Raw genomic sequence first — 22070 nt, forward strand, 5'->3', positions numbered from 1 at the left:
AGCTAGAGATCATGGGAGTTGTAGGCCAAAACATCTGGAGGGCCGCAGTTTGGGGATGCCTGCCTTAGATGAAAGGTGGAATATAAATACAGTAGTAGCAGTAAGCATCATCAACAAGAATTGTGAAAAGTCAATAATTACCTCCTCTGGATATCTAGGGATGAGTTTCCACAAACAGGCAAAACTTGGTTTTTGCATTTAGAAAGGACCAGCATTAGTCCTCAAAAGAGAGGACAGCATCACTAATAAATAAATACAGTGGTACCTCTACTTACAAATTTAATGCGTTCCAAACACACATTTGTAAGTCGAAAAAATTTGTAAGTCGAATCCCATAGGAATGCATTGGGAGAAAAAATTCGTAAGTCGAAGCAACCCTACCGTATCTAAAAATTCGTAAGTAGAAAAAATCCTATCTAAACCGCATCCAAGATGGCAGACGGAGCTCCATTTGTAAGTAGAAAAATTCGTAAGTAATTTGTAAGTAGAGGTAGCACTGTAATAATAATAATAATAATAATAATAATAATAATAATAATAATAATTTTTATTATTTATACCCCACCCATCAGGCTGGATTTCCCCAGCCACTCTTGGTGGCTCCCAACAGAATATTAAAAACACGATAAAGCACCAAACATTAAAAACTTCCCTAAACAGGGCTGCCTTCAGATGTTTTCTAAAAGTCAAATACAGTAGTTATTTATTACCTTGACATCTGATGGGAGGGCATTCCACAGGGCGGGCGCCATTACCAAGAAGGCCCTCTGCCACTAAAAGGTATTCCAACAGTTGGCAAGAAACAGTTTTAATTAAACAGAACTACCCTAGTTCCTGTCTTCACACCACAGATCCCAGTGCATTACAGCAGAATGTCTTCCTTGGGAGCATTGTTTTAATCATATATTCTTATGCTTGCTCCAAAGAGCACTGTCAACACTACATAGTTCAGCAATGTAATGTATAAAGTAAAACCATAGCCAGTATTGGCATTGGTGCAGTTGACAAGCAGTGGATGTCACTGATAGATGGAGCAAAAAGAAGGAATTTGTAATGCAATTCTCCCAGGTTTCCCATACAATTTTACCACCATGGTTATTACTATGCGCTAGGAGCAAGACAGAACACTCTTTTCCTTTTAAAATAGTTAATTTTCATGCTTTGCCTGAAGTCTATGTGATAGAAACTTGTACAGATCATGAGGACTCTGAGCCTTAAAATACTAACACCAGACCCAAAATAGTAGAAAGACCAGTCACTGTCCTAGTTCACATGTCAATCTAACTATGGCTTTGTTACAGCTTGTGGAGAATCTGGAGAAAGCTAAACCACAAGCCCAAGTTCGGACAACATGCTACGCAAACTATGACTTTAGCTTAGTATAGCACAGAAGCAAAACTGCTGCAATCTCCCCACATACAGGTGAAACTCGGAAAATTAGAATACCGTCGAAAAGTGCATTTATTTCAGTAACGCAACTTAAAAGGTGAAACCAATATATGAGATCGATGTATGGCATGCAAAGCAAGATATGTCAAGCCTTTATTTGTTGTAATTGCAATTATTTGCCATTAGGTGGGTCAATTATAAATGGAATGTAATTAATGAAATGTCATAGTGATGTTTATTTTTGTGTTATTGTAACTATTTGTTTTATTACTGTGGAATATCCAAAAGAAAGCATTTGTAAAAATTAAAATAAAAATAAAAAATAATAAGTTGCTTTACTGAAATAAATGCACTTTTCGACAATATTCTAATTTTTCCGAGTTTCACCTCTATTTGCACTAAGCCATTACTAAGCCATGACACTATAACAGGTAGACAGATGAGAAAGGAGAAAACATTCTTAAGAAATAGTTTAACAAACAATAATCCCTTAAAACCCTTCTTTACCTTGAGATCAAGTCATATGCAACACAGATCAGAACCACATCAAAAGGCTCATGACACCTCATGGTTTAGGCCAGGGTAAACCATATTGAGAATCTCTCCACATAGTACAGGAAAGACAACCTGGCCTCTTCCCAAGGAACTCTACACTCTCTCACTAATTTCTACTAGTAAAGTTCTTCTCTTTGGTTTGCTATAGCCCAAAAACAATTTGGTTTTTTAAATAAAAGAATTGGGATATTTCTGACTTTCAAGTTAAGCTTGGGTTTATCTGGCTGGTTCTCATTGTTTGGGGGCAGGCGGAGGAAGAAATGAAAATAGATGGTTTCAAGCAGGAAAGCTTCTGATGCTGTATAATTACCCAATACAGGCAGCATGTAAATCCTTGCAGTGTCAGACCTACAATGACTCTCACACATTCAAGAAGTTCATTTTCAAAATGAATAATTAGCAGGGATAACTCACAGATTGGGTAGATGGCGCCCTTGAAAGTTTGCCACAGCTTGCTGCAGCAGAAGGAACCAACTTTCCTACCAACTGTTGAGTTTTTGCATGTTACAATTAAAAAGGCACCCAGCCAGCTCACTGCTAGGTAGGGCAAGAATGCCAGTCATCTGACAGCCAAATATGGCCAACTAATCCTATTATTTAACACTAAGCATTTATAGAGCACTTTCAAATGCCTACAGTTCTTCACACAGAATGCTTAAGAACATCCATGTGTAAATGTTATCTTATTTTATTATATCATGGAGTAATTGAGGAGACCAAGAGGGGAGATGATAGCCATATGCAAATATCTGAACGGCTGTCCCATGGAGGATGGAGCAAGCTTGTTTTCTCCTGCTCCGGAGGCTAGGATCTGAACCAATGGCTTCAAGTTACAAGAAATCAGATTCCGACTCATCAGGAAGAACTTTTTGGTGATAAGAGCTGTTCAACAGTAGAATAGACTCCCACAAGATGTGGTGGACTCTTCTTCCTTGGAGGTTTTAAGCAGAAGTTGGATGGCCATCTGTCATGTATTATTTAGTTGAGATTCCTGCATTGCAGGGGGTTGGACTGTATGATCCTTGGGGTCCCTTCCAACTCTATGATAGCACTGGTAGGAAATCTCGCTTTCCAGGCTTCAGGACCACCCACCTGCACACAAACTTTTAGAAGTAAGTACCACCACAACCTAAATCTCCCTAAGAAACTTGCTTTGCCCTTTCATCTTCCTAGTTAAGCTCCACAACACAGCCTTCCTTGCTAGCTTTCTGAAAAGGAACACAACTCCAAAGATTTAGGGATGAGGAACATGTGACCCTCCACTCCAGATGTTGGATTACAACTCCCATCATTCCCAACCCCTGGCCATCCTGGCCAGAGCTAATGAGGAATAGAATCCAACAACATCCAGAGGGCTATAGGTTCCCCATTGGTGGTTTAGGCAGAAATATGAAGCACACACAAAAGTGGCCATCTCAGCAGCATAGAATACAAGCGTCCAAGGCAGAGGATTACTACGGAGACTATTCTATTGCACTTGCCCTTTGAACTGGCATGACATTTTCTTCTTGATGAAATGCTCTGAATGACTTGAAGGTCAGTGTCACCAATAAATCTGGTCCATTAAAATGAACACTTCTAATTAAAGGGTAGGGTGATCATCATGCAAGTCAATCATCTGAGGCCTCCATTTTCTCCATACCTTAATGTGGGAAAGAAAACCTACCAAAAAAATTCCATTGGCATACACTATGAAACCAATACAATCAGAGTATCTTGCATCCAAGAGAACCAAGACTTAAGCGGCAACATGTTTGGGGAGATAAGACTGAAAAATGTAATGCTGATTCTGTTAAAGCTTCAGAAACAAAACAGCCCAAATTCCATGCTTTTAAAGTTTTAGGATCCTCAAGCCTACTGAGGGTATTTCTTTTGGGGGGAATGGAGTTAGGATAACAAGACAATACTAAATTATTCTTGAAAATTAAAGCCTAATTCTCATGCACTTATATGAGAAAAGTGGGGAAGGTTGTAAAAAAGCTTAGCAGAATCTCACAATAAAATTAAATCCAGACAAAATCCTCACAAGTAAAAAGCCTGCTTGTTTTGTCACAGATGCCATATCAATTTCTCTCCTCAGTCCTGGAGAAAAATCTGCTCTGGGAAATTAAACATGCAGCAATATACAATCCCTCCATGCAGCTGTAAAGACAAACCAGAGTTAATCTCCTCCAGCCAACTGTCAGGTATATTCTCCAATATAATCAAACCTACCTAATCTACAGTGTGTCCAGACATTATAGCTGTATATCTGCATGGCTTTGGTGGAAACCAGATCTGCCATCATATCTGTGCCACTGAGTGATTAATTCCATGGTTTTTTTGTGACCCAGATGAACACATACATGAAGACATTTTGAAATACTGATTAGATATGTCTTGCTGAATCCTCTGAAAAGTTCCTCCTGGGTGGAGACTCTTGAGAATTTATCTGTGGCTTCCGGTTTAATACATTATATTTCATACGTACAGCAATGGTGGTTAAGCAGGATAAAGATGGTTAAGCCGAAGTCACTAAGGATGGAATTGGTATATGGGGCAAGAAAAACAATACTTACAAAGGATAAGTTGCCAGAAACAGCTTTGGTGATCTAAGCTTCAAAGCACTGATTTTCCAATTGTGTTCCAGGGAATACTAGGGTTCCTCAGGAGCTCATCATGATTTATCTACTGAAAATAACAGCACTGGGGGTCATGTTTCTCTGAAAGGCAGCTTGCTCACCACCACACTTCCACTTCTGCAGCCATAGCAACATTCTAGGACAGTGGCTCCGTAACTTCTTTTTGCATAGATCACTTGGTCCTGGCGGGCCACTTAAAATATTTTCTGCATGTTGGAGCAATTGCAATACATTGTGCTAGACGCTGCATGAATTTCAATTGCATTTCTATACTTCTTTTATCTTTGTATTACAGCTGGTAGTCCATAGAATTAAAATCGTAATACAATAAAATACAATGTAATAAATAAAAGAAGCCATAAAAATACAATTAAAAACAATATAAATATTTAAGGTGGACCAGCTGCAGAACACCTGAAAGAAGCTTGCAGTCCGCTGGTGGTCTGCAGAATGAAAGTGAATGAAGTCCTACAAGAAAGGTCCAGGACCCTCTATCACCTGAATATGTTGCCCATAACTCTTTAAAGAATCGTTTTAAATAAACACAAATCACAGTAGAATGGGTTCCTTAAACACAGAAAGTTTGGAAAGCAAGTTCCCAAGAGGTTGTGACAGGCACCTATCAGATCATGTCTGTCCCCTGCCAGAAACATGCCCCCTACTGTCTAAATTTTAAAAAATCCTCCCTTCACATAAAAATAGCATTTCAGTGTTCTATGTCCTGGTCATGCCATTTTCCTGTCTATAGAGAGTTTTACCCATGAGAACATGAGTAAACATGCGTCTCCACAACAGGAGTCCTGAAACTCTTCATCTCCTGCTGCAGCTGAAATGTAGGCTATTTTCCAAAATGTAGGGCATACATAATAGATACTTGCAACACTATTAACCAACTTGTTTTGTAGACTGCAACTCCATTGGATACCAAACTAAACGAGCCACTAAGAGGACCCACTGGATCCTTCCACTTCCAAGTTACAGTGACCAACTTACCACCTCAGGCCTAGTTTGGAAAAACGGTGGGGGGGGAGGGCGGGGGTCAGAATCGGAATGGGAGCAAACACAGAAATCAGAAACACTGAATCAATGTTTAAAAAAATATTACTGTCCCTATGAGAGAGCAGAGTTCTCTTTTGGAAAACAGATGTGCATTACGATTCTCTTTTAAAAACACCACCACAATGCAGTGTAATTGCTCGCAGTGAATGCACAGCAGACCTCACCCCTTGGAGGGGGGGGGGGTTATCCTAGAGCTTTCTGCTGGTTGTATCAACTTACATGTTTTCCCTTGTTTCAAAACACTCTACCTTCCCCCAACCCATACACACCCTTCCCCGAGAGGCCTTCCTGTTGAGCTCTCCACTCAAAACAAAACCTCACACACAGGAATTCCATAAGAGTCATCGAAGCTTAAGAGATGAATGCAACATTTCACTACTTTCCCCCTTAACCAACAGCAAACTCCTTCTGTGGCTGCAATCCTAAGGACATATTGGGAGCCACATTGCACTGAACATAGAGAGGACAGACTCATTTCCAAGGCATAGTTCTAAGGGCCAAACTAAACATTAGGAGGGAGAGAAAGGCAGATGCAGCTATGGGAGGCTGCCCACTTTTTCATAACAGCAACAGGAGGAGGGAAGTATATTTAACCCCCAAGATGCTGTTTGCCTCCCAGAGAAAAAATGTATCACTCTAGGGAGACTTCTAACTGGGAAAATCATGCGGTGGGAAGGATTGCACACACCTTCCTTCTCTGCTCCAAACAAAATAAGCACCACAACCACCACCCCCGGCAATCTGCATTTCCTTTTAAAATAAAAACCCCCACACACGCCTACATTACCACACACACACACACGAAATATATCACAAGCAATCCTATATGACATAGGGTTACCAGACCCCCGGATTTGCAAATCTGTCCCTGGACAAATTCCATCCCTCAAATGTCCCAGATTTGCAAATCTGTCCCCAGGAAATGTGGCAGCGGCAGCCTCAGCAGCCTCCCGGAGCCAGCCTGTTAGCGCAGTTGGCTCTGGCTGGCTTCAGGAGCTGCTCACTGCCGTGGTGCCCGCCATTTTTCCTTGCTGAAAGTCCCCATATGATGTATTTTTTGAGAATTTTAAGGAAAAACCATCTTCCACAAAAGCTGCTGCTTGCCTTCTATCACTGTGCCATACAGAGTGTGCTCGCGTACGGCTTATGTGTGTGGTACGGAAGCTGTACTTCTCAGGACAGAGCAGGGCTGTGTAGAATTATTAAAACAGCAGAGAGCATTATTGGCTGCTCACTCTCCACCTTAGAACAAATCTACACTACCAGGTGCCATAGAAAAGCACTAGACATATCAAGAGATCCAACGCACCCTGGTCACCATTGCTTTGAGCTCCTGCCATCGGGACGGAGATATAGAACAATGCAGGCTAGAACGAGCCGTCTCAGGAACAGTTTCTTCTCTAGAGTGATTTTGGCCTTAAATGGAAAGCCTGGACTTTGAAGTCATTTTATTTTACTTGTTATTTTGTATTATATTTACTGTTTTTAATTAGGTTTTTTAATTTTGGATTATGCGGAATGCTTTATCTGAGTGGATGTAGCAACCGAATAATTTCGTTGTTCCCGCAAGGGGACAATGACAATAAATATATCTTATCTTATCTTGTGTGCCCATATGATGTATCTTGTGTGCCCCGAGCCTCCCCCGATCTCCTTTGTTTTGACTGATCAGGGGAGGCTTGGGAGTCGCGGGCGGGCGGCTGTTGCCCAGTTTTAAAAAAATCTCTGTGCATTTATGTTTCACAGGGTGTAAAAGAAGGGCTTTGCACCTTGCCTGGCAGAGAAACCGCATGCCATGTGTCCCCCCTGGGCAACGCCCGCCCGGGATTCATTGAAAAAAATCTGGTAACCATAATATAACATGGGTAGGCATACTAAGGCCCAGGGTCCAGATCCATCCCAATTGCCTTCTAAATCCGGTCCGCGGTCGGTCCAGAAGTCAACGTGTTTTTACATGAGTAGAATGTGTCCTTTTATTTAAAATGCATCTCTGGGTTATTTGTGGGGCCTGCCTGGTGTTTTTACATGAGTAGAATGTGTGCTTTTATTTAAAATGCATCTCTGGGTTATTTGTGGGGCATAGGAATTCATTCCCCCCCCCCCAAAAAAATATAGTCCGGCCCCCCACAAGGTCTGAGGGGCAGCCCCCTGCTGAAAAGTTTGCTGACACCTGCTATATAACATGCACTTTTGGTCATGAGGCAGCCAATTCCTCCTTTGGTAGTACCATTTGCAAGCAGGAGGAGTAGATTAATGATCCATAGGCCAGAGGTTCCCCACCCATGGCCTAAGCACTCTTTGAGCATCTTGGGCAGAACTAGGTCAATGAGGGGGTGGAGCAATTAGGCCCATCAGGATTCAGAGGTTGGCTGCCACGACATTTTGGTCTAACCACACCCATATATGCAAAAGAAGATTCTTTCTTTGCACCCCGGCTTGACCTCTGAACTAGCCAATGGCATATAGATATCAGGTGATTGATAGGTGGCAGCCCCAACCCACTGTCAAAGTTGTGCACTTCCCCATCCTGATGTAAAGGAGTGGGCTTTATAAATGCCATCAAATTACAATTTGGTACAGTTCTCCCAGATAGGGCACAGAACTCCTGAATTAGGACTTGGTTATGAATACCTGGACTGTGGGAATCATCTGCTGTTCCTGGATAATAAGCAGCAACTGGGGGATGATCACTCCATCTTGGAGGGTGAAGTCTCCCATAAAAGCATTTAATATTCCTTTCCCCCAGTTGGCAGTTATGCATGTACATTTTTTAAAAAAGCTCTGCACACTAGCTTGTCAGACCGATGAGATACACCAGGCTGGTCCAGAAGGAGGCGAACGTTAATGTGAAATTATTTTCAAAACCTCTCCCTCGATATATACTTCCCTCCTTGTTCAAGAAGTTTAACAGCACTTAAACGGAGCAGCCCTTTGTACACATATTAGGATGTATGCTGATAAGCATGGACACTCATCTGCTACACATGGTTGCATGTACTCAAGCAGCAGTGAACACAAGAACTGCTCCCCGTTGCATGGACTAGCAAAGTTTCCTTATGATTTATTAAATTACCAGGATACCAATGTGATGTCGCAATTATAAGGAGATGCCAAACTGGACCTGCATGTGACCTGCACCATAATCTGCTTTATAAAGGTCCCATTCATAGAATGTCCTCACAGTTGAAAACAAAAGAGAACCCGCAGCTACCCTACAGGACATTTAGGCCAAGGGAGGATCCCATGACTGTCAAAAGCAGACAGTATATGGTGGTTAAGCATCAGAAAAGCAGGGGAAAGGCCACACCTCTGTGTGCTCCCATTCTGTGCTTTTAATACTAACTTGCATCCGTAGAAAAAGAGCAGGCATTTTCGCCTTTAGGTATGTCCTACAGACAAATCTAGGCAACCTCTCTCCAATGTGGACAAAAAACCTCAAGTTGATAGAGACTAAAAAGATCATGTCTGCTCTTTCATTCTGTTGGGAAGCAGAAGTCACTTTCATATTCCTGTAATGATATCTAATTTACTGGCACTTGTTTTAATAAGTGATTCTGTGGTACTGCAGATAAAACCCAATTTGCCAAACACTTCTAAAGTACTGGGATTTCTTATGCATATGTGTGTAATGATGGCACTATGCTGAAATCCATTATGATGAACGGCAGTACAGTATAAGACTTTTTCATCATCATCATCATCATACCAATGCTAGTTAGGAATAGAGTCCCTGAGCTCAGACAAGGGCACTCACTGGGTGAATTTGAGGCAGTCCTCTATCTCTCAGCCTAACCTACCACGGGTTTGCTGTAAAGATATGTGAAAAAGCAAAAGAGCCACATATGCTATCTTTGGAGGTAGAATGGAATTAAGACTACCGGGTATTACAGTAGAAAAGTTCACATTAGCTTCAAAAGGTCAGAACTACACCCCTAAAGAGTTTTATCTGTAAAATGAGATAGAATGCTGATTCAGAAACAACATTTTTGCTTGCCTATTAGTGGTAGCAGTCACAGTATTAATTGGATTTATTCATCTCTTGTAACAAAGTGTCTCAAAACGAAATGCCTCAAAAGCAACTTACAATGATAAAAGCCTATACAGCAGAAGGTATTTTAAAATTCGTCAACAATACGCTGGTCTGGTTTGCAAGCAATCCTGCAAAACTACAGAGGCAGTGTGAACTTCACAGAGGATGCATGAACCCCAGAACTCAACCCCCCAAATGCAGAATATGTACCTATGCAACAACCACAACAGAACCAACTTAAATGTCCATAATATGACTGGAAAACAAAACACATTGCCTCAGTCTGGCCTGAACAGAACTGGCAAGTATTACACAGCTGCATAAAAATGGCATAAGCTTATTAAAGGGTAAGCTTATTAATGGCTAACAATAAGCATTCCTGGTTCCCAGTCGTAAGGCACACACAGTTTCAATTGCCTGGCTTTCATGACAAATAAAATAAGTTGAATCAGTCAATATGCAGAATGCACATGCATTTCCTGTGCATTATGATCAGGATCAGAAATGGAGCCCAATGAGCCTGGCTGCTCTTTTTGCCAACAGCAAATCCACTGGAAGTTGGACATTAGCTGCACTATGAACTAGAGATGTATGCACATTTAACTCTTAAACCCATTTCTCTTTGATGCAGCTGAAACTGTAACCCCTATTCACTTTCAGAAATTTAAGACAGATTGTTGTTGCTAGCAAATTTCAAAATACTTTTCCTCTAGAAAGACTGACCTGAAGATTTTTTTCCACAAAAGAAAAAGAAAAATCCCCCAAAATTCCTGCCTTTGCATCTGCTGAATTGTTTTGTAGCACTAAGCATGGCAGGTTCTAGTGACCCATGCACGCCATCCGCTCCCTTCCCATTATGCCTCTCTCTTCTAGAAATCCCCAGACAAAAAACAGAAAAGAAAACCCACAAGCATTTTCACAGCATCCGGTACATTCTCAAACTTTCCCAGAGCTGGAGGGAGAGAGAGAAAAGTGGTTAATTCCTAACCTGACACAGAAATTCAAGCATTGGAAGAACACTGCATGCAGCATAGTTTAGCCCCAGAGGCCCCTGGTAGGGCCAGACCCATTCAGTTTACAACAAAAAGTCAGCACCTCGTAACAAATCAAGTATGGAAATAGACAGCATTGAAATGGGCCAGAATTCCTTTCACGACAATATCTGCTGCTCCCAGGTTTTAATGTCATTCTATATTTAGCATGAGAAAGAGAGAAAATAATCACTCCCTTCCTTCCTGTCATTTTTTCCATCCCTGGATGACACCCCAGAATATATATTTTTTTTAAAAGTCAATTACATCTGAACTGGATTTTTGCTCCGCCCAGTCAAGCACTAACTGGAAGCGGTGCAGGCTTCTCTACAAATGTCTGGCAGGAACAGTACATGGGAGCACATCAGCACATGTGTATGTGCACACACAGCGAGAACTAGAAGACTGTCTCCACCCCACAACAAGTTTTGTTTATGAGTGAAAACTTGATCCAAAATGAAGAGAAAGATACGACGAGAGAGTTGTGGAGGCCAACAGCTGAGATATGAGTAAGGGCCATAGCTCAAGAGCAGAACATCTGACTGCATGTAGAAGGCTCCAGGTTCAACTCCTGGCACCCTTCATTCCTAGAAAGAATTTTTTTTTTATTTTGTTCCCAGCATCTTCTTTTGGACTCGCAGAGATTCCCTGCTTGAAATCTTGGAGAGCCCTTGGTCCAATGCCATTATATTGCAAGAAGGCAGTGTTCTCAACCACCAAAAGAATCCAGTAATGCCAAAACTTAGTTTCTAGTACATGTTTTGTTTCTATTGCCTACTGTGCCTTTCATTTCTATACCTATGCATAGGTATATATTGGTCATACAATGATAGGACCCTTCTAGGAATTTCTAGGCAACCTCCACAATTAACTGTAATAAAAAGCAACACAAGAGGAAAACCCCTTACGCATTTCCACAAGCGAGGTCACTGTTTCCTTTATAAAGCTAAGGCTTGTTCTCAACCGAGTTTCACTTTCAAGGTGGTGGTTTGGATGACTAACAAATGATAGTCCATCTCAGCAGCTTTCAAAATAGCATGGAATTGGCGTGTGTTATAAGTAGTTAGTCCAATAAACTCATATTAACCATTCTGGAGCCACTGGGAACCAATTAAATACAAGCTTTGGGAATGCTTCGAGAAGGTAAATTGACTGGAAGATGGGTGTCATGTGGACATGAAGGAATGTTGCTCCTATTCCTGGTTATCGGTAGGAGAAACTATGGTAAGTAATGGCAGGGAGAATGAGATATAGTTGGAGATGGGTGGGGCCCAGATGGCTGCTGACCATACCTCTCCCTAATCCTCCATCAACATTGCAGTTATTTGATGGGCAAACTATTGAATCATTTCCCTGACTCTGTTTTTAAAGTGTGCTGCTATGTTTTTGCTTTTATGGGATTTTATTGTTTCTTCTGCTATTACATTATTATTACCTGCCCTCCACCCTAAGGTGCCAGGGTGGGTGACAACAACAAAAAGACAAAATTGAAAACAGTTTAAAACAACTTACAATCACAGAAATATGGTGGGTGCTAAAATATGCATCTCAAGCATATTCAAAAGCAAGGGCAAATAGGTGCTTATATATATTTTTGTACATAGGGTGTCTTTGTCGTTGTTGTTTTAAACCACTTAAGAGTATTAAGTACTGGTATTAAGTACTGTAGCATATAAATACTGTATATAAAATAGGTAAATGAACCTTAAGTAGCTACTACTCACCTGCTGGGAGTAAGAATTACTTTCAGATGGCTACATAAATAATGTGTATATTCAGGCATGCTAGCAGTTTTTGTAGAATACAGTGGTACCTCTGGTTAAGAACTTAATTCATTCTGGAGGTCCGTTCTTAACCTGAAACTGTTCTGAAGCACCACTTTAGCTAATGGAGGAGCCGCCTCCTGCTGCTGCTGCTGCGCCGCCGAAGCACAATTTCTGTTCTCATCCTGAAGCAAAGTTCTTAACCTGAGGTACTATTTCTGGGTTAGCGGAGTTTGTAATCTGAAGCGTTTGTAATCCAAGTACCATTGTAGTAGTTTTTGTAGGGTTCTGTGCTACGATACACAGCGGTACCTTGGTTCTCGAATGACTTAGTTGCCGAACAAATCAGTTCCCAAACACCACAAACCCGAAAGTAAGTGTTCCTGTTTGCAAGCGTTTTTTGGAAGCCAAATATCTGCTGTGGCTTCCGCTTGAGTGCAGGAAGCTCCTGCAGCCAATCGTAAGCCGTGCCTTGGTTTTTGAACAGTTTTGGGAGTCGAACGAACTTCCAGAATGGATTTAGTTCGAGAACCAAGGTACCACTGTACTAATCATATGGCTGTTGCCTGTATGATGCAGCAGTTTGAGCAGAGCTAGGAAACTCCAAAATATCTGGTCTATTAGAAGTTGAATGTTGGCTTTTGAGAATCTTTACACAGCCCTAAGCATAATGCTTCTGAATTCCATCACACACACACACACACACACACACACACACACACACACACACGTACGTTCTGCCCTGTTCGTGGGTGAGGCAAAACTACATAGTGCAAGAATAGGGACAAAGATCAATTTTGCACCTGTTGCTATATGGAAGAATCACAAAGGCAGAGAGGCTAATGGGGTTGACTCATATAGTCCTGGGGCAAGATTACAGTTAGTGCAATGATTCCCATCACCCTTCCTCTCTGGATTTTCCCTTCATGTAATCTGCTTCATTTTTTTCTTTTCAGAACATAGGGTAGCCAACATGGTGCCCTCCAGATGTTGAAGGACTAACTGCTAAAGATTCCATCATACCTACCCACTGGCCAAGCTAAGTGAGGCTGATGGGATCTGAAGTCCAACAACATCTGGAGGGACACCAGTTCCCTGTCTGAAACCCTGGGATGCCACAGCCAGTCCGTGCAGACTGTCCTGAGCTAGATGAACCAATGGGTCTGACTCAAAAAAAAAAAAGGCAGTTCATATGTTCCGTAGGGTAGTATGGGCTAGGCAAGGCTTTTCTAAAGATGCCAAACCACATTTTCCCTAAGGGATCATATTAGGCTGGAGGAATTACACTTGGCAAAAAGAGAGAAACGTTTCGATTTCTAAGCCACCCTGTCCCTACGACTTGGGAGAATGGCGTCAACATGAAAACGCAAACATTGCATGCAGAGTTGAGGCACACAGAAAGCTGGAAGACAGGGTGAGATTTTGACTCCAGGGCAATAGTGAGGGTGTAATTTGGCAAGCCACATTTTAGAAATATCCATGTCAGGAAACCTTACTATGGTATGTGCCTTAGAAAATAATGGTAGGTGCCTTAGAACACACATAAAGCACAGCAAACCAGCCAATCCAGTTCTTATGCTTTGGGAGATGGAAAACAACCCAGTGTTCTTTAATCTTGCATCCCCAGATATTAGGCTACGACTCCCATCACTCCTGACCATCAGGTAACCTCTCTAGGATGATGAGAGTCCAACAATATCTGGAAACTAAAAGTTGAAGAGCACTGTTCTCATTAGCTGGTTCAAAGGGGCTTCTAAAGTGCTATCTTGTCCAGTGCTTTGAAATGGGCTTCTGAAGGCCCTTGCATGCAAAAAAAAAAAAAGGTCACCTGGTGTCATTCTAACATCACACTGATATCAGGTAATTGGCAGGTGAGTGGAGACTCCTATACCTGTCATACGTGGCTCATGAGAGGTGGAGGAGATAATGATCTAGCCTGTTGGCCAGATCAGGAACTATTGTCCTATATACCTTTGAGGACAAGCGAACATGTTTACTCTACATTGAATGCTATAAAACCTGGCTTGTAAGAGCTACTTTCTTGGTCACCAGTGCTGAGTCCAGAGGTGCCTCCAGATGAACAGATAGGAAAGTTCCTTGTAAACTGGAAGCTGGGTTCTCCTCTAGGATGTTCTCCTCCCCCCATCACCCCCATCATCAATACATCAGTGTACCATTAGCCTGCATATGTTAGCCATTATATATATATATAGAGAGAGAGAGAGAGAGAGAGAGAGATAGTAACGTTTGATTTATTTGCAAAGCAACTATGAACTAATCAGACTGCAGATAAAATGTGAAAGGCGACATCTGGTTTGCCAGGATGTGAAGAGAGATCAGCACCAACTATATTTGATACACGAGAGCTTTTCACTGCATAGAACTGATATACTACAGAAGCAGTGCAACCTTTTTCTCTCATTCATACAAGCAAGAACTACCCCAAGTTCCACAATCCTGACAGAGCGAGCATTTGTGTCACAATCTCTTTCAATCAGAAAGGCATTTTGCTGAAAACCATTACAGCTGTTCGTGAAGCCCTGTAGATATAAAGCGCTGGTTAAGCCACATCTACTAAGCACACTCAGAACCAAGACGTTTCCGGAAAAGACAGGGCCTTTAATGAAGTCAGAAAACACGACAGCTCGTATGTCACCACCTTGGCTCTGCAATGTTTCTCCAGGGGCCTAGATCTTTTCCGGAACATCAGCTTCAGAGAGAATAAGCCAGATTTCATCTTGCTATGAAACACAGCCTGCCTGAACAGCTACTTTGGGGATGAGGATGGGCCGCATTTTCATAATCTATGCCTTAGCCCATACCATAAATACTCCCTTTAAGGAATTCATTTAATACGAGGCCAGGAAAACAAATATCTTTATATCCACTCAGTGAAAACAATCCTCTGTGAAAAAGGTACCATAATTCTAATTGCATATTGGATTATTAGTACATTTCTGCCTGTTTCTCAGATACAAGCACATTCCCTTCCCTTTTCTCCCACATTCCTGTAGATGCAAACCTGTTATGATCCATCTGAGAACAAACTGAGGGCTTGTTGTTAAATGTGAGCATTTTACAAAGCACAGCTGAATCTCCCCACTTTCCATTATGAAAACAGGTATGGCCTTCCAATTTTAGGCTGAATGGCTAACTGGAATAATTTTTCCTCCTTTACATTTCACCATACTGTATAACCAGTAATCCAGTTAAAACCTTTGCAGCCCACCTGTCCATACACACTTAGATTATGTGTGGCAGGTCAGCAGGCCTAGAAGCAAAATATGTAAGCAGCTCTCCAAAGTACAGCAGCTTAACTATTTGCTACTAGCTAGCAGGCAAGTGACTCGGGCAAGCCTGCTATAATTACCAGTAATGCTGGATTTTGAAGTCGTTGATTTAATTTACTTATATGCTGCCTTTCCACAGTGAGCTGTGCCCAGGGTTGTGCATTATACTATATATTAGCCCATGCATCTGACTACATACCACGAAATTTGTACTGTCTGAACTTTGAACAATTATAGCTACAACTTGCCATATGACCATCACATATGCTATAACGTGTACCACACAGCTCAGTGGTAGAGCATCTGCTTTGCATGCAGAAGGTCTCGGGTTCAATCCCCAGCATCTCCAGCTAGAGCTGCAAAGAGATACTGACCTGAAACCCTGGAGAACATGAGTCAGAAAGACCAGCGGTCTGACGTATCATAAAGCAGCTTCCTATGTTCTTACCTAGCACAAATAAACCTCTGTGCACATTTATCCTAGCAATCCGTGATATAATGAGAACATGCTCCAATCCAAAAGGTAGTTTACTTCCGCAATCATTGCCAACCGTTTCATGTGCTACTTTAGCCTCTAAAATTGTGCCAATTGGTTTACTTGTGAAATTTAGATGTGTACACACCTTATGTTTATTCAGAATATAATTATAAAACAATTATGAATATAATTACATAAAATGGAGATACAAGCTGCTGCACCCTAAGGATGTAAGTGTATTTTAGTTTTAGCTAGCTAAGCAAATAAAGTGAACAGGTAGAAAATGAAAGCAATATTTTAGTGAACCAAGCTTAATCATTAGGTTTTAGAAACAGTAATACAGGTTTTTTCACTATCATGCATCATCATAAGAAACCCTTAATTTTGGAGAAAGTCGAAAAGGCAATGTAATTGAATGGTAATATTAGCGCAACATTTTTCTAACAGCAAACTCAGGTGGTCGAGTTCTGAGAAGAGGAAAATGTAAGTTTTGGCTGGGTGAAGCAGGATAGGCAAAAGTACAACACCTTCATTAAAAATAACAACAACCCTAAACCAGGCCAATGTGGACTGAGCATGCTCAGTGGCCTCCAAGCCAAAGAATGTTTTGTGTCAGATGGGAGAAACAATCAAAAAGCAAAGCACAAAGGGAAGAGTGGGGAGAAGGCAATGTGAATTGTGATGCTTGAGCCCTCTGCAGTCCATAGTATCATATAGGATAGCATGACTTTCTGAGTTATATACTGTACAAACATTTGTTTCAGATTCTGCTTCTACTCATTTTGAATAACGCATGTACAGAAGCAGGGTGTAAGTGTTACAGTTAACATCAAAGTTAGCTATCCCGAACCCATTTTTATTTTATTCATGTCCTTGTAGTAGTTCCTTGAAAAGTCTAGAATAACTCAAAGTTTATTTCTACCCTAAAGCTTCATGGCTTTCTATTCTGCAATTTCACAAAATTCAGAAAGCAGAAGGTCTGCATGTATTGAGAAGTTTCTCTGCTTTTACACACTGGAAGTTTATTTCAAATAATGATGAATAAGAGGCAAGTGAGACTAGGATTGAGGCTGTATTGTCCCTTGCCACCATGCTGCAGGAACAATATGTTTGAAAGGCTCCTAGTTTGTTTGTTTTTTGTTTTTAAGTAATCCAAGCATTGATGCTTTTGAATTATGGTGCTGGAGGAGACTCTTGAGAGTCCCATGGACTGCAAGAAGATCAAACCTATCCATTCTTAAGGAAATCAGCCCTGAGTGCTCCCTGGAAGGACAGATCGTGAAGCTGAGGCTCCAATACTTGGGCCACCTCATGAGAAGAGAAGAATCCTTGGAAAAGACCCTGATGTTGGGAAAGATTGAGGGCACTAGGAGAAGGGGACGACAGAGGATGAGATGGTTGGACAGTGTTCTCGAAGCTACGAACATGAGTTTGACCAAACTGCAGGAGGCAGTGCAAGACAGGAATGCCTGGCGTGCTATGGTCCATGGGGTCACGAAGAGTCGGACACGACTAAACGACTAAACAAACAAAACAATCCAAGCATACATAGTAGCACTGCTATTCCCCACTAAAATTATTCTCTTTCCATCCTGGAACTAAAGCCTTTTAACACTGTAACAAGTTAAGAATGTAACTTATAACAATATCTTGAAACACTATTTCACAACCCAGTCTGAAAAGCCATTGATCTACAGAGAGGCATTAGTCCATCTATTGTCTCTACTGCATACTGAAAGGCAGTGGCTCTTCAGTCAGGAGTCTTCCCCACCCCTGTGTATTCATCTTATGACATTTGCATGCTGTCCTACAACATAAGTTATCTGGGTGTTTTACAATAAGCAAGTAAAAAAGAAGGCAAAAGACAAAACCATCAAAAATAGTATGTGCAGGGGGCAGTGGGTTTAAATACAGAGACTGGGCCTCAGGTCTTCTGCATGCTTTTGCGCTAGCTCACTGAGCTACAGCTCTTTCCCCATCCAAAAACATTTAGATGAAAGCAAAGAGAGATGGGGAAAGTCAACAGGGAAAATGGGACCAGGGAAGGAATAAGACTGTTCTCTTGAAATAAAAAGCATCAGGGCAGCCAAACATCATGGAGGGGCCTAGCTTTACTTTCAAGTAGGGTGCAGTCCAAGGGAAGCATCTATGCATGATCTTTGCAGATCTTAATCTCTGAGGCCAATGAAACTACCCTACGGAGTGCAATGGTTGTTCACACACACACTCTACAGGGGATGGAAATAACGATGTGGCCTTAAATAGGCTTGAACACAGCACATGCTCAATGCCCCTTGAAGTTAAGGCCCCCATTACATTTACAAAATGGTTGGACGGTGTTCTCGAAGCTACCAACATGAGTCTGACCAAACTGCGGGAGGCAGTGGAAGACAGGAGTGCCTGGCGTGCTATGGTCCATGGGGTCACGAAGAGTCGGACACGACTAAACGACTAAACAACAACAATACAGAAAGAGGGTGCAATCTTTTTGCACCTGACACTCAATGCTACAAAGATGCATTGCCAGAAACAGAGGTCTACCTAATAGGCAGGTCAATAACTATGTACATCTATTCAGTCCAGAATGGGTTTTTATCTTTAGGAGGGTCAGAATACACATTCCACAACTGTGGTGTATTATCTACTTGGAGAGGAGCACCGCAAGGTGCTTATTACACACAGTGTCTATGAGGCTGAAGGTCACCTGCTAATGAGAAGGGACCAGGGCTCAATAGCAGAGCACATTTATTGCATGCACAAGGTCCCAGCACTGATCCCTGGAAATCTCCAGCAAAAGGGTCATGTACCATGTTATCTGCTGGAGACCCTGAAAAGCTGGTGCCAATATGAGTATACAATACTCAAGTAGCCTGTGCTGGTACAATCCTATGTTCCAACAGGGAGACAAGAAAGGGCCTGGAAACCTGAAGGGTACTTCTTCAAGCATGTTGAACAAGAACAGAATATCTAGTCTAATAATGACCCCAGAAAGTGGAACAAAAGCCATGTAAGGGGCATTTTCTAAACCCAGTTCCACCACCACAGCCCAAATAGAGAAGTGTTATGCCAATATATCAACCACAGTGTATTGGGGGGAAGATGACATTGTAGAAGGGGGATGAGGAGAGGGACACAGGCATTAAAGACTCTTCTCCATTAAACTCGGCCCTTAAACAGAGATCAATATGCATTTATTGATTCAAGCAAATGGAGACAGAGTGAGGAAGAATAACTGCTGAAGCAAGTAACATGAAGAGGGCATTTCTTCTGCATGACCCACTGTTATTATAAAGTGTTCAGAGCTTAACAATGTGCATGAAACCAATTAATAAGCTAAACATAATTTCTCATTTATCACATATGGAAAAAATAAGCTGCATAAATAAAAAGCAAGAGCAGGTTAAACCCGCAACCCTATGCACTCTTTGCTGGGAGTAAGCACCAGGAAGACTTCCTCCCAAGCAAGCAAACTCTCAAACCCTGTTCCACAATTAAGTTAGAAAGAGGGGGAGGAGCATGGGCATCCATCCACAGGAATCTCTTTTCCAGGGGCTGGGTGAGGGGGGAAATCCCAGAAAGGGGGATGAGGAGGAGAAAGGGCAGGCCTGCTTTCGACTTATAAAAAGAGAGGCCTAAATATTGCCTGGATGTTTTACCTCATATCTCAGCTTCTACGAATGCTAGAACCTGTGAGCTATACCCAATGCTAGCCACACTCAGAACAGACCCACTTGAACTGCATGGGCATGACTTAGGTTCACTAAGTTAGTCATGCTCATGCATTTCAATGAGTCTACTCTATGTAAAAAGTTAGTTGAATACAACCTTAAAAAAAAACCTGTGGGTTGTACCCAATGCTAGCCATACTCAGAACAGGCCCATTTGAAATGCATAGGAATGAATAATTTCACTTCAATGTAAGGTTCGCCATGCCCATGCATTTCAGATGGGTCTACTGTATTCTGAGTAAAAAGTTACTAGGATGGAAGTTGTATGGATCAGAGCACGCCAGGCACTCCTGTCTTCCACTGCCTCCCGCAGTTTGGTCAAACTCATGTTCATAGCTTCAAGAACACTGTCCAACCATCTCGTCCTCTGTTGTCCCCTTCTCCTACCGGTAGTGCCCTCCATCTTTCCAACATCAGGGTCTTTTCCAGGGAGTCTTCTCTTCTCATGAGGTGGCCAAAGTATTGGAGCCTCAGCTTCAGGATCTGTCCTTCCAGTGAGCACTCAGGGCTGATTTCCTTCAGAATGGATAGGTTTGATCCTCTTGCAGTCCTTATTATTAAAAGAAAGCTGGCAATCTCGCTGGGGTGGGGGCAATTTGGGGATTATAGTTCATTGGAGGGGCAATCTAGGGGGTAATAGCTCAGTGGGGTGAGGGCAAACTGGTACAACACATTGGAGGAGCAATTTGGGGATTGTAGCTTATTGGGTGGTGTGGTGGGGGCAACAGCCCATTTCCCAAAAATGACTCAAGGGGGGGGGAGCGTTGGCTAATAACCAACCTAACTTTCCTTCACACACACACGCCCCTACCATACATATCTACACACATATACAAGCTTGCATCATAGGGGCCATGGGGCCTTCAGCAACCCCCCCTAAAAAATATGAGGGGGGCAGCCCCCTTCCCCCAGTTGAGGGGCACTACCATTCAAATAGTGTGTGTGCCCCGCGTCATGTGATTGTGTGGGCGGGGCTTATCTGGCCCCGCCCCCAGTATTTTATTCCAAGTCGGCCCTCTGATATCCCCCAACCACGCTCGCGCGCGGCTGGCCATAGGCGTGGCCAGCGGGAGTTGGAGGCGGGGCTCTGCCCGCTCTGAACTGTGGGGCGGAGCAGGCGGCGGGATGACTCAGAGGGAGGAAGACTTACGGTTGCCAAGCGACGGAGGCAGTCGGGTGGGGGTCGTGAGGAAGGCGCGCTCTCTCTCTCTCTCTCCCTCAGAGTCCCGAGGCGGGCGGGCTCCTCCAGTCCCGGCTGCTGCTGCTGCTGCTCCTCCCCTTCCTGAGCGGCGGCTCCCGAGCCTGCCCGCCGCCCTCGCCACCGCGGTGCCGCTCCATGCACGACGGCGGCGGCGAAGGCGACTAGCCCAGCCTGAGGTAAATTCCCGGCGGCGAAACGGCGGCTTTAGCTGCAGCGGACGGCAATCCTCCGGGCTTCCTCTGCTTCTCCTTCCGCGCTCTCCTCTTCCCCTCACGGCCGCGCCAACTCCCTCCTAGCTCGGCTCCCTCGCCTCGCCCGCTCGCTTTGCCCGCCTTTCCTTCCCTCACAGGAGGCGGAGGAGGCCGCGGCGGCGCCGCCCCCCGCCAAGGCCCGCCCACGGGCCGCTGCTTGAAAGGAGCCCGCCGATTGGACGGCCGAGAGGACGGCGCTGGTTGGCTGCGGCGCGCCAGGGTGGCTCCTCCCACTTCCCACATCGGGTTCTGCGGGCCTGGGGGTAGTGGGCGGGAGCGGAAGAATTCCCCCCCCCCCGCTCCTCTTCCTGGATTATTAGTTTGGCCGCCGCTGCTGCTGCCGCGCCACGACGGAGGCTCATTGTAATTACTATTATTGTCATGATTATTATATTACGGTTAATGTTGCGCGCAGCCCCTTTGCAAGAATCGCGGCATTTTATCGATTTTATTCGTTTATTTTTCTGCTCTTGCAGCAGCAGAATTGGGGCTCATTATTCTTACTGTAACGTTATATAAGATATTATTGCTAAATAGTACTGTTATTAATGTACTGATATTATGATCACGCAGCCCCTACGTAGGAATCGCAGCATTGGACAAGACCCACTTTTTTGTTTTTGTTTTTCTGCTGCTGCAGGAGCGGCAGAATTGGGGGTCATTATTCTTATTAT

General features: G+C 43.0%; 1 protein-coding gene across 2 annotated transcripts in view; it reads right to left on the reverse strand.

Annotated features, from left to right (window-relative positions):
* PTPRA (protein tyrosine phosphatase receptor type A) overlaps positions 1-21502 on the reverse strand; it is a 139281-nt gene extending 117779 nt beyond the window's left edge. For both annotated transcript variants that reach the window (XM_035103107.2, XM_035103105.2), the window contains exon 1: positions 21095-21502. The gene's annotated coding sequence lies outside the window, so the exon portion shown is untranslated. The remainder of the gene's footprint in view (positions 1-21094) is intronic.
* Between the last annotated feature and the right edge of the window lie 568 nt (positions 21503-22070).

The sequence above is a fragment of the Zootoca vivipara genome, chromosome 9 (genome assembly GCF_963506605.1).
Source record: "Zootoca vivipara chromosome 9, rZooViv1.1, whole genome shotgun sequence".
NCBI lineage: Eukaryota > Metazoa > Chordata > Lepidosauria > Squamata > Lacertidae > Zootoca > Zootoca vivipara.